General features: G+C 50.5%; 1 protein-coding gene and 1 long non-coding RNA gene across 3 annotated transcripts in view; one reads left to right on the top strand and one right to left on the bottom strand.

Annotated features, from left to right (window-relative positions):
* STK35 (serine/threonine kinase 35) overlaps positions 1-12986 on the top strand; it is a 43004-nt gene extending 30018 nt beyond the window's left edge. For both annotated transcript variants that reach the window (XM_081560947.1, XM_081560948.1), the window contains one exon: positions 8496-12986. The gene's annotated coding sequence lies outside the window, so the exon portion shown is untranslated. The remainder of the gene's footprint in view (positions 1-8495) is intronic.
* On the bottom strand, positions 273-9530 carry LOC145533477 (uncharacterized). The gene is made up of 2 exons (XR_014074109.1): positions 9304-9530; positions 273-799 (listed from the first exon to the last, which is right to left on the bottom strand). It is a non-coding gene; the product is annotated as an uncharacterized LOC145533477 (long non-coding RNA).
* Positions 12987-13200: the final 214 nt, after the last annotated feature.

The following is a 13200-nucleotide window of genomic DNA, read 5'->3' as shown; positions in this document are numbered from 1 at the left end:
CCCATTTCTCTCACTTGGCTCTGAGGGTGTGGGGGTACAGGGCTGGGGGAGCACAGTGTAGCGTAGGAGAAAAACAGCACCAGCAAAACCCCAGCTTGTCCCTTTGCAGCCACTGGAGACTGGAGAGGTGGCCAGCCTCCTGGGGTGGGGTGAGCATCTGTCTTTGCACCTGGCTTGTTGGATGTTTGGTTAGAACTCAACCGAAGGCAGGGGTTTCATAGCCGTATTTTTATGTTAAACTCCTGTCGTGCTGAATGAATGATTCCATGAAGTTCGTAAATTAATTTTTTATTGCCATGTGCTAACTCCCAGTTCCTATCAGTCACATAGTATTCCAGCTCCTTCTGCCCTTGGCCACCTGAGAGGCTCCAGGGAAGCACGAGACTGTCCCTGTCCCCCAGGAAGCTTGTTGTTAGGGGGTGATGAGAATATGTGCAGCGTGGTTAGTGGGGTGGTCTCTGGTCATCCTGTGCCTGCTCACCAGAGAACAGAGAAGAGTCCCTGAGGTGGCTGGGCCCCTGGGGATGCTTCCTGGAGGAGGCGTGCACCATCTGAGCTGACAGCAAGGGGCAGGGAAGGGAGCGGTGCAACCAGACTCGCAGTTCTTGAGGCCCAAAGGAAGATGGATCCTCAAAGCAGGATGGACACTGTCACCTCCAGAGAAGACTGACACGAGGCCACTTCGTCTTGTCTGGAGTTTTTGCCTGAGTGGATGAGAGATGTTGGTTTGGGGGATGTCTTTGAAGCTTGATTAGTTATCTCCTGTGTGTCTCACTGAGCCCATCACCTGGCTTCACACCTGCAAAATAGATGTTTCCACATTGTAAGTTGAGAAAACTGAGACTTGGCTGAGCTGGGGTGTAAACTTTAGATCTTTCTACTCTAAAACCCAGGCCCTTGACAGAACACTGACTGTGCCATTCTGTAACCTGTGCTCTTTGAATGGTACTCCTGCCACACTGAGGACCTGATCCTGGGCTTCTGCCTTGTTTTGGTCCCCTGGTCAGGACTCAGAGACCACAGAGGACAGCACCAAGGCCTTCTAGGTCATCTAAACCTGCTGTGAAGCTCCTGCTGGGTAAGCTTCAGTGCTCTCTGAACTTTTCCTTTCCTTGACACCGTGCCCCTTCTGGATACCTGGAGACACCGTTATCCCATTTGTAGTGTCTGTGCTTCGTTTTCTTTTACCCTGACGATAGGACCTCATATGCTGTGCGATAGGACACCTCATAAGGTGTCCACAGCACAGTCGTCCCTGGTTTTGCCCTACGCTGAGCACCACTGTTGGCTTAGCCGAGACTTAGAGAAATGATACGCCAGAAAGCTTGGCTCCCTGGCCTCAGTCCCGCTGACAGATTAGACAGTAGTCCCAGAGCCGCTGACAGCCCCCCCATTCCCCCCTTCCCCGGCCAGGGCTGGCATGTTGATATCTTTAATGAAAAGCCAGCTGTCTAGTATATGTAAAACAAGTGAAAATGACTCATTTTGAAGCTAATCCTGCTTAGAATGGAGGCTAGCCCTCTGTGACCCTGAGATTACCTTGCCTCTGAGCTTCCCCCGAATGATATGCTGGAAATGAATAACCTGAGCCTTGATGTGCTCATCCATAAAATGGGGATAATTCCTACATGATCCTTTGCCTGAACAAAAGGAAACTTTTCATATCAGGCCTTGCATGATGTCTAGTTTTTTCACAAGCATCATTAACTTCAGTGCTAAGACCACTAGGTAGGATGTTGGGAGAGCTTAGGTAAAGGGTAAATTCTTGGCTTCCCACTCAATGACACCATGATTTGAGTATGCCAGTCTGGTGACTATTTTCTGATAAATACGTGAGCGGCAGAGAGGAATACAGAGAACCAGAGTTTCAATTTGAATCCCAGTCAACCCTTTGCATCTTTTTGGATTTTATTTCAAATCCTGAAAGGTGATTTTGTTAAAGTGCTGCACTCAATATGCCAGCAAGTTTTGGAAAACTCAGCAGTGGCCACAGGACTGGAAAAGGTCAGCTTTCTTTCCAATCCAAAGAAGGGCAATGCCAAAGAATGCTCAAACTACTGCACAATTGCACTCGCTTCATGTGCTAGAAAAGTACTGCTCAAAATCCTTCAAGCTAGGCTTCAACAGTATGTGAACCGAGAACTTGCAGATGGATTTAGAAAAGGCAGAGGAACCAGAGATCAAATTGCCAACATTTGCTGGATCATAGAAAAAGCTAAAGAATTCCAGGAAAACATCTACTTCTGCTTCATTGACTACATTAAAGCCTTTGACTATGTAGATTACAACAAACTGTGAAAAATTCTTAAGAAGGTGGGAATACCAGACCACCTTACCTGCCTCCTGTGAAGCCTGTATGCAGGTCAAGAAAAAACAATTAGGACTGGACGTGGAACACCACACTGGTTCAAAAATGGAAAAGGAGTATGTCAAAGCTATATACTGTCACCCTGCTTATTAACTTATATGCAGAGTACAGCATGTGAAATACTGGACTGGATGAAGCACAAACTGGAATCAAGATTGCCAGAAGAAATATCAATAACCTTAGATATGCAGATGACACCACCCTTGTGGCAGAAAGCGAAGAGAAACTAAAGAGCCTCTTGATGAAAGTGGAAAAGGAGAGTGAAAAAGCTGGGTTAAAACTCAACATTCAAAAAATGAAGATCACAGCATCCAGTCCCATCACTTCATGGCAAATAGATGGGGAAAAAAATGGAAGCAGTGACAGACTTTATTTTCTTGGGCTCCAGAATCACTGTGGACAGTGACTGCAGCCATGAAGTTAAAAGACACTTGTTCCTTGGAAAACATGCAATGACAAACCTAGACAGCATAGTAAAAAGCAGAGACATTACTTTGCCTACAAAGGTCCATATAGTCAAAGCTATGATTTTCCAGGAGTCATGTGCAGGTATGAGAGCTGGCCATTAATAAAGACTGAGCACTGAAGAATTGATGCCTTCGAACTGTGGTGCTGGAGAAGACTCTTGAGAGTCCCTTAGACAGGAAGAAGATCAAACCAGTCAACCCTAAAGGAAATCGATTCTGAATATTCATTGTAAGGACTGATGCTGAAGCTGAAGCTCCAACACTTTGGCCACCTGATGGAAGAGCTAACTCATTGGAAAAGACCCTGATGCTGGGAAAGACTGAAGGCAGGAGAAGATGGGGACAACAGAGGATGAGATGGTTGGATGGCATCACTGACTCGATGGACATGAGTTTGATCAAACTCTGGGAATGGTGAAGGACAGGGAAGCCTGGTGTGCTGCTGACCATGGGGTCGCTAAAAGTTGGACATGACTGAGCAACTGAATAACAACCACCCTTTAGCAATCATTTAACCTTTTACAACTTGATATGTAACCTCTTGAGACTAAAAATCCCTCATCTGTAGGGAGAGCCTTTTTCATGGATAGATGTGTCTGTAGAGTAGAGTATTGTGAGGACTATGGCTCAGTGTTCCCCGCTCACCTTAGCAGCACAGAGCAAGGACTCTTGTGTTTCAGATTTCTAGGTCCCTGAAAGGTGGATTTTCAAAAATCCACCTTTAGGCCTGAGCAGGTTGAAAGGTATTGAGGATACCTTTGCCACCATCTGGCTGCCCTTGGGGCAAAGGCGTGGAAAGCTACCCTCCCCCCTCCACCACCACCCTGCCTGCCTTTGTTCTTAAATCTCCGTTTTGAAAACATAGCAAGTTCCCAAATTAAGCTTTGACTCCAGATGAGTTATAGAGAGTTCAGTGTGTGACACCCTAAGAACCAGAAAGATAACTAATAAGGTAGAGAGCTCCCTCCATGCCCCACTGCTGGGAATCCTCACCCCTCACAGCTGACCCCAGAGGGCAAATAGCTTCCCCATTTGTTAGGAGGGAAAAAGAGGTTTGGATAATGTGAATGGCTAAGGTAAAAATGCCGAGTTCTAGTGTAGCTGTGGCTCCCAGATAGTTTTCAATCCTGTGATTGCCAGACTTACACGTTTTGAAGGACAGTAGAGTTTAAAAGCTGAGAAGTGGAGGTAGGAGATGGAAGACAACTTTTTAAACCACTCCCATTTACTTGTCATTATCATTTCATCAAAGGGATGACATTTTGACCCAAGTAGGAAGGCCATACCTTTAGGATAAAGGGTAATCATCTATTCACCCGGCTGTTCCCAGTCTGTGAGCTGAGGACTAGGGGAGGGAGTTGGCTGTGTGAGCCCATTCTGTCCCCAGCCCCAAGGCTGCCTGCTCCCACCTCTGCTTTCCCCAGTTTTTGTTCTCCAGCCTGCTGATGGCCTTAATGGGAGCAGTTTGGTTCCTTGGACAGACCAGACAACTGCTTGGCTGGCAGAGAAACCTGCCAGAAGGCTGCTCACTGCCTGGTTGGCAGCACATCCCCTTTGTGCTCTGGACCCCAGACTCATGCAGAGGTACTTCAGCCAAGCCTGCCACAAGCCTTTTCTGAGTGAATCTGTTTATAGGTGAAGGGATTAAATGGGTTTTAAACTCTACTTAAGCTCTTCTTGTCTCTCTAGGGAGGGCTTTTACATGTAATAAAAGCAGGAGCTTTGGAGTGAGACGACCTAGGTTCAGCCCTTTTCTCCGCCACTTATTAGCCATGCAGATCTTCTCTATGAACTTTCATTTCCTTGTCTCTGAAACTGGGGCCACAACAGCTCCTACCTAGCATGGTGGTTGAGTGAGAGGAGACAATAGAGGTAAAACATGTGTGTCCAGTGAGTGGAAAGCAGTGTAAGAGGGTTGACAGCCTTACTAAGTTGTTACCTGTGAAAGTGGCCTACATTTATTTATATGTCGTAGAACACGCCTGGTACGTAGTCATTGCTGACCAACTAATTGCGTTACGATCATTATAGAGAAATAAGGAAGTCGAATGTGCTGAGGGAACTTAGTTCTAGAGCTAACATAAAAAAGGGGAGAAATTGCCATCACCTTCCTGGGCACCTTCCCCCCAGGAGACATCTCAAATGCGGACTGTTAGAGCCACTGACGGAGCCGGCTCCGGAAGCACTAAACGGAGGCTCGTAGTAGAAAGGCTCTGGGCTGTGAGGCTGGAGAAGAGGGGCTGAGCGCTGGTCCTGCTGCTCTGCTTGGGGCAAGTGGCTCCATCTCCGGGTCTGTTCCCTTGTTAACTCCTCACAGGTGAGCTCATCGGGCAGGTGGGAGACGGGAGTGCACTGCCGATGGCACCTCACCTGCAGTCCAACCACGTCACCAGTTTTCACTGTGCTCAGAGGGATGGCTTTGCCTACTTGGAGGGCTCTACTGTGGTCAGAAGTCAGTGTTCCAGGTGAAACGGACAAGGCAAGCTGTGACTGAAGCCGAGAATTAGGCAGTCAGGCTGCAGCCCAGGCAGTCAGGGAGCAGAGGTGTGGCACCTGCTAGGAGGAATGCTGAGGGCCCACTGGGCCGGGGCCCAAACCATTCATTGTTCTGGGAGGGCCTGCTGATGCTTTACCTCAAACCATGTGGTCTGAGCCCTTCCTGCTCAAGGCTGCAGGAAACCCCTCCCTCACCCCCACCCCCACCCTTGCTCTCTTCCAGGGAGGTTGTGGCCATGGGCTCCCGGGGGAAGGTGTACCTTCTCTCATGGGAGATGGAGAAGAATGCAAAGCCAGCATTCTCTCTGTGGAAAAAGGGCCGTATTTCTCTTGTCCCTGCCCACTGGGCAGAAGCAGGCAGACCTGTGTATTGTCCTGAGACGTCCTACCAGGAGAGCCAGTGCCAAAGCTGGAGGGAGTATGGAGGAGCCTGTGGGAAATGTCAGCCGTGTCCTGGCAAGGGACCCAGTGGTTACAGCAGTCAGTACGCTGGTGTCTCCGGCACTCTCAAAATGCTGGGCACATGGTTTGACCTTCTTCAGGCACACTCTATTCTGCTAGTTTATTATGTAAAAGAGACTTCTGGCTTCTGGATTTCCCTGCCGGCACTGCTTTTCAGCTGCCATGGGTCACCTTCCTGTTGTGACTGATGATCATCCATTTGAGGTTGTCCTCAGCTTGGGTCCAGCCAGGGGAGGGAGGAAAGCAGTGTTGAAAAGGACATCACTGATTCCAAAGATTATCTCAGCATGGCCATACCACTTCCTGGGCCTTGCTTGTATCTCACAAGGACTTAATGTCTTAGATGGTGAGGTTCCCCCCAAGCCTTCCTTCCCCCCATCTTCTGGTTGCTCCGCTTCATCCACTGGAAGCAACAGGGAGAAGGCACTAGGCCTGCTGAATGAAGCTAGAATCGGGGTGGCTGCAGGACCATCCCCGCATGTGCTTATGATGACTGTATTTTTCCAAGTCAAAAACTGGCATACAGGACCCACCAGGGGAGGTTTGTGGAGGGGGATTAATAGGCAGGGCAACAGAAGCAGCGGAAAACAGGGCTGGGGCTAAGAGGTCCCAGCTTCTCCTTCCCAGATCAGATACTTCTGCAGTGCCTTCATCATCCATTCTCACTTGGCTCCACACAGGGACCCCCAGGTCACACCTCCCCTGTGCAGTGGAGGAAGGGTCACACAGTCTAGTCTCTCATATGAAGATGTGGAAGATTCTCCACCACCCACTGTGTGTGGAGGAGCCCAGAGGAGAGCCTGGGTCTGGGCTCTGAGATCCCTCGCTACTCTAGGTACATTTCCCAGGGACCTTTCTTATTCATCAAAGGACATGGTTTTTCCCATTAAAAAGTACAGTGTGACAATGTGATGTGTACTCAATGTTAAAAATACAGAGGGAGAGAGGAGGAAGAGGAAAATCCACCCATGACAAGTACATTTTGATGTATTTTCTTGCTAGATTTCTTATACTTGGAGGTTTCTGTTTTTTACATACTTAATGATCATACTGTATGTCACAGAACTTCATAGCCTTTTTTTTCCCAATTAACCCATGGAAATGCTTCTGCCACACTTTTTGTTCAGAATGCCACACAGTTTTCTCATTTCCTCTGTAATATATCATTGAGTAGATGGATCGTTTGCTTCAATCTCTCATTTTGGGATTTGCGGTTATTGCTTCAGTTTAAATACTGCTTCTGCAGACATCTTTATTCATAAAGTCTTTTTCATATTTAGTATATTCAGTTAAACTAAATTTCCAGAAGTGGAATTTTAGGGTCTAAATACATTTGAGGCTCTGAAAACGTTGCCAAATTGCTTTCTAGAAGACTTTGTCATACTCTTCCAGTGGAGTGTGTGTCCTTGCCTTGGTTCATCCGGCTGGAAGCAGTTACGATGGCTCAGTGGCTGAGGACTGTGGCCTCTTAAGCCTGACACATTCGTAATTTCTGGTTGGGGACAAATGGCTGGGAGAGGATGGGCTCGTCAAGGAGTTGGGTCCTGCCGTAGGCCAGGTACTTCACGTTGTTAATTCCACTCAAACCTCAAAAAAGAGCCCCCATTTCACAGAAGAGGAAAGGAAGGCTGACCTGGAGAAGTAAATTGTCCAATATCACCATATCCTGCTGCCTCCAGTGAGGACTAGCCAGGCATCTCCCCGGGACCTGAGGATTACAGTGTGCTCTGAGTGTGCAGATGTCAGGTAATGGGGGGAGGAGGTGGGGCTGGGACGGCACACCGTGTTGTCAGACAGCAGCAACTCGCAGAGCCTTGAAGCCAGTGGAGGATTCAAGCACCCTGGGTAAGGCTGGTCTGATTCAGTCATTCAGATGGGCATTTGGAAACTGATGAGACCATGGCTTGCAACGGAACACTACTGACCTGGGTGGCCCGCCTGCCAGGCTTAGGCTATGCAGCTCTGTTCAGGCTCAGACTGGGAAAGTAGGGCTGGGCAGGGTGGGGACCGCCCAGAGATAATCTCTGCAGGTTGCTGTATTCTAGGCCTCCACTAGAACAGGCTCCTGAAGCATAGGCCACTAGTCTTGCCATTCCCAGATTGCTAGTAACAGTACAGCTAGGCACTGTTGTAAGCCGCTGCCTGTGGGACTCTGGCCTTCCTCATGACCTGGGCGGGTAGCCTAGTGCAGGTTCTCAGAGCCCTGAGCCTCCCTTTTCTTGTCTCTCAAATGGGATGAGAGGGTTGCTGTGAACGCTCAGGGCAGCCTGATTAGTCACAGAGGGAAGGGAGGTGGGGGGGATGAGGGCACTCTGGCTGCCACGGCTCGAGAACGGATGACTAGGATCCTGGTCATCTTCTCTGGACAGGGTGGGGAAGCCAGGAGAGAGGGACTCAAATCTGTAGCCAGGGCCTCACATGTGGGTTTCCAGCCGGAGCCTGCCTCTCAGGCAGTGAGGTGACCTGACGTGTGATGCTTAGCCTGCATCGCAGTTGATCTGGAAAGGTGGGGATAGCGTGTCCGGGACCTGGTGGCTGTAGTGAGGCTGGATTCACTCCCAAGGGTGAAACCAACTCCCGCCGCCCCTGCACAGCTCCTGAATTCATCTGGATTGGGTGCTGGCACCTAGGGAGGCATCTGGAGCTTGGAGGCACCCACACCCACTGACCCACGTCCACTCTCCCTGCCTTCTGTCTTTCAGGTTGACCCTCGGGACCCACAGTCTCATCATGTCTCGCACAGAATTCAGCAGAGGGCACAGGTGGTGGCTTGGCCGGTTGGTGATCTCCTGACAGCCGGGTCTCCAGCAATGTGAAGCTTTCGTTTGGGTTTTCCCCCCCTCTTACTTTTGCTTTATTTTTTATTTTTTGTCCCCCTCCCTTTTTTTTTAATTTAAAGGAGTAAGACTTCAGAAGAGCAGGAAGTTATGCTGTGGACAGGCACCACTTTCTTTAAAGAAACTCAACATGGACAAAGCATATGTATAAATTTCATTTTTAATTTTTATAAGGGGTTAGGGAGCTATTTTGTTTTTGTCCTTTATTTTCCCTGTCTTCTTTTTTTTTAGCCATCTCTTAGTTCTGCTTATAACACCTCACTTCCCCAGAGAAGGCCTCCCCCTCCATGGAGAATTTGGGGACCTCTCCTGGATCAGGGGCATGAGGACAGAAGGCCTCTGTGCCACCTCCCCACCAGGTGCGGGAACTGCTGGACTCCCTGGTGGGCTGCTCCTGGCTGGCCCTTGGGCCTTGGAGATGATGAGAGGCCAAGAACCACCTAGAAGGGGAAGACAGAGCTTGGCCAGGAGAACTGGAGAAAGAAGATCCCTGTTTGGAGTTTGTCTTCTTTAAGCGGTTGGAAACCCAGAGTCACACCAGGACTTACAGAGGGAATCCTTTCCCTCTACTGCCCTTCATAACCAGGGGTTCTGACGGGGGAGGGCCAGAAGGTGACCATCTCTTACTCCCCGGTAATTGAGCGACCAGCCCACCCCAGCTCTACAAGCCTACCTTTCTGTTAGTGATCTTCCTCCCAGACGATGATTCCCCGGGAAAAAAATGTTGTGCCAAACCTCTGCCTAGGATACAGCAGGGTCTTCAGCGGGCATCTGTCACTTCTGTGAAGTCAGCACCCACCACCTCCTGCCTCCTGGATCATCATCTTCCCAGATGTGCCGGCCAGATGTCCAGGGTGTCAGAGCAACCTGAGACCCAGTTGTGACCATTGCCATAAGAACAGGATGTCCTAAACTGGCTGTTATCTCCTCACAGTGCAGCGTGTGCCCTGTGAGCCAGGCCCTGTGCTGTCATATATGGTGACAATGCCAAGTGTCATCTCCCTCCCCGCAGAGACTTACTGTTAGGTGCCCACCCTCAGTGTAAATGTATCTGATGGGAAAGGATGGACCTGGCTGAGTGGGTGGACCACAGCCATCAGGTGCCTGTGGGCTTGGTGGCCATGACTCCCGACCCCACCTCCAGGGTCTGTCTGTATGACCTTTCTTCCGCTCTCCATCGACGCTCTCGCAGCGTCCCTCTTGCGCTTTTGAAGAGGTGTGTCATCTCCCCTTGCCAGGAGGAGAGCTGTTCTTGCCCCGTATCCGGAAGCCCCTTCAGCTGCTCCACAGGCTTCTCACCCCAGAACAGCAAGGCAAGGAAGGGAAAAGGAATTCTTCTGTTATGTTTATCTTTGTTGTTGTTTTCTCTCAACCAGCATAGAATGGATAGGGGGAGATGTCAGAGGGCATTTAAGTTGGTGTGTGACCAAGAGGGGGCTTCCCCCCAGAGCCACAGTCCTTCCACCCTGGGAGTTTGGAAGAGACCAGCACAGTATCAGCCCAGATTTGCAAACTCAGCAGTATGTTTGCTCACATTCTTTCCGCCTTTTCTCAAGGCTTCTTCCTCCTCCTGGGCAGATGGCTGGCTGTGGTTAGCAGGATCCCGCAAGGCGGCAGGTGGTGACCAGGCCCCTCACTCCCCTCCCTCAGCTGAAATCCTTTGTCATCGCTTGTCTCTGCTCTACTCTGACTTCTCAGACGACCTGGGTATATGCTGAGCTGCAGCTGAAAGAGCGCAGCCCCTAATTGCAGTTGGTGCCCCTTCTCCGCCCCACCTCCCTGCCCTCCCTTGGGGGCAGCTGTCTGTCTGCAAGCACATGGGGAAGCAGTCCCTGGACTTGGCACCCCCACCTCTCCCTGGCCACAGCCCACACTCTGAAATCCTAGTGAGGGTTCAAGTCTAACAGGATATTTACCTTTTGCTTATCTTTCCCTTCCGCCCTCCCTAGGTGTCTTAGCTCTGAGTAAGGTCTCAGGTGACCATACCTTTTGGGTGAGGTGGGTGGCCTCGGTCAGGTAGCAGCGTCCACATACCTTTGTCTTGCAGGACTCCCAGCCCATCCTCGCTTGGTGGCAGGACCTCCTTCCCTAGCTCCTGAGGCCCAGCTTGTTAGCCCCAAGTGCCTGTCTCCCCCTCCCCTGCTCTCCACTTCGTCTGCCTCGGGCGCCCAGCAGCCAGTGGAAGGCAGCCTGAAGTCAAGGCTGGCTCTGCCTGGGTAGCTGCCTGTCCCTCAGCCACTTGGCATCTCTTCCTGCTGGGGTCAGCCACCTTGTCTCTTCCTGCCTTTTCACCTGGGTCTCAGGCCTGGCAGCTGCCCTGGGGCACATCATCTCAGCACCACCAATTTGTTAGTCCTGTGCAAGTTCTAGAAATTTCCAGCCCTTAAAAGAACAGTCAGTTATTCTCCTGGGATCTGTGGAAAGGAGAGTCTTTGGAGGGAGGATCTGAGTTTCATTCTCCCTCAGTGAGAGGAATCAACAAGACAGATCATAGTGCCTTATTCCATTGCCCTCCCCCTCCCCAGACCGTCTGGCTTAGTACGTGGCTTCTGTATCCCTATCCATGTCCATCTGTCACTTAAACTCACTCCCACATAGAGATAGCCACGCGGGAGGATGGCTTCCCCCTGACCTCCCCATCCTTTCCTCAGAGCTGTAGCCAGTCATGTGTCCCCACCCACCACAGGGCACCACTAGCAGTTTTGCTGAGGACAGGGCTGTGCTGCAGACAGGTGTGCGCTCTGCCCTCCTCCCCAGCAGGTCCCCGCCTCTTCCCTGTAGCCAGGAGGATGCACGTCTCTTTCTTCTAGGCCTTCAAGGCCAGCTCCATCTGACCCCCTCCTGGTCACGGGGACTAAGGTCGCGGACCTTAGCCTCCTCTCATCCAGAGGTACTGGGTCAAGAGCGGAGTTCGTTCCCCTAACCCGCTGTGATTCGTGCCCCCATGGCTGCCTTTCTGAGGGAGTGTATTCAATGTTTACTTAAGAAATACCCTGTTTACAGCTGGAGGAGAAACGTGCCCACTGCTGGGTGGAGATTTGACTCTGTACGGCTCTTGGCTTCCTTTGTGGCACTGCCAGTGGTGACCCCAGAGCGAATGAAGGCAAGGGGACAGGACTGGGGCACAGGCCCCACAACCCCTCTGCCCCTGCCCCTGCGGTGCTAAGACCACTTGCCACCTTCCTCACAGCCTTCATTCCCCGCCTCTCATTCCCTTCCTCCAAGATCTCTCTCCTTAACATATCAGTTATTTCCTAGAAAACCAGTGTTTGGAGCAATAAGATTTTTTTTTTTTTGCTTGAGTCTTTTTCTAAAAAAAAGGAAAAGAGCAGACATTGTGGGAATCTTCTTTCTTTTTCTGCTGTTGCTGTTTACCTTTTTAGAAGACAGATCTAACTTGGATGGATATCTGGGTTTCAGCCTCAGGGTATCTTTAGGAAGCTTGGAGAGGTAGGCTCACGCCTCCATCCCCTAACTCTCTGCTCCTGCCGCCCAGGCTCCCAGCCCTGCCCACCAAGTGCGTGCCCACCTTTGCTCCTCTGTGCCGACCTCTCCCTGCCTGTCTTGGCTCTGCCTCTAAGTGGGGCTCTTAGGTTCTTGCCCCTTCCCCATCCTGGGCCTGGGCAGGGGGCCCAGCCACTGGAGTCTCCAAGACCTGGTGACCTGAGAAGAGCTGACTTGTGCTGCTCCAGGCTCCAGGCTCCAGACCCCTGGCTTGGGGCTGAGGCTCAGCCTTTGGGACAGTGTGGGCCATTTCTGTTCCTGCCCTGCCAGGCTTCGATGGCCAGGCCTCCTGTCTGGAGAGAAGGCATTGGGAGTGGAGCACCAGGACGTGTCATGAGGTTGGCTAATGTCAGCACGCATAGTCGAGGGTTGAGTCCGCTGCCAGTGGCTCCTGGAGTCCCTAAGACTGGGGGTTAACAGGAAGGAGACCCCTGCATCTTTTTCCCTGAGAGGCTACAGGAGGAAGGGAGTCCATTTAGGGACATTTTAAAGAAGTCTTTGTTCTCCAGGTGCCTCTTTCCATCAGAGCAGGGGAGGACGTTGAAGTGATTTACATTCATGTGGGGCCAGCTTGGGTGCGAGGGAGGTTTTAACCCAGGCACAAGATTAGTTTCAAAGACTAGTTAATCTATTTTCTTTATTTTCTTTTTTTTGCACAGAAGCTGGTAATCTAGGACCTACGTGTGAACAACTTTATATATGAATATTTTTTGTACTTGGTTTACTTGGGTTGGTATGATACATTATATTTAAGTTCCTTGAACACTGTGGATCCCCCTAATGTGTATGAATGACTGAGGCTTTGTAAATTAAAGGACGTTTGTGTGAATAAAGTTATTTGATGGGGTCAAAGAAGCCATATGTGATTTGAAAAGGAGTGCTTTGTAGTTTTGTCATCTCCTGTTCAGAGGAGCTTGTGTGGGTCCTGGTGGGTGAGCGGCAAGAGAAAAGGATGTCAGCTGCTTGGTGAGAAAATGCCTGGTGGCCTTGAGTGGTCTTCCTTCCACTCCACACCTGGGGCTGGAAGCCACACCAGGTTTGTTGGTCTCTCCCCAGGGGTCCGAGG

The sequence above is a fragment of the Giraffa tippelskirchi genome, chromosome 13 (assembly GCF_054371585.1).
Source record: "Giraffa tippelskirchi isolate mGirTip1 chromosome 13, T2T-mGirTip1v1.2.pri, whole genome shotgun sequence".
Lineage (NCBI taxonomy): Eukaryota > Metazoa > Chordata > Mammalia > Artiodactyla > Giraffidae > Giraffa > Giraffa tippelskirchi.
Note: the sequence above shows the minus strand (reverse complement) of the source record. Positions and strands in the feature narration are given on the sequence as shown.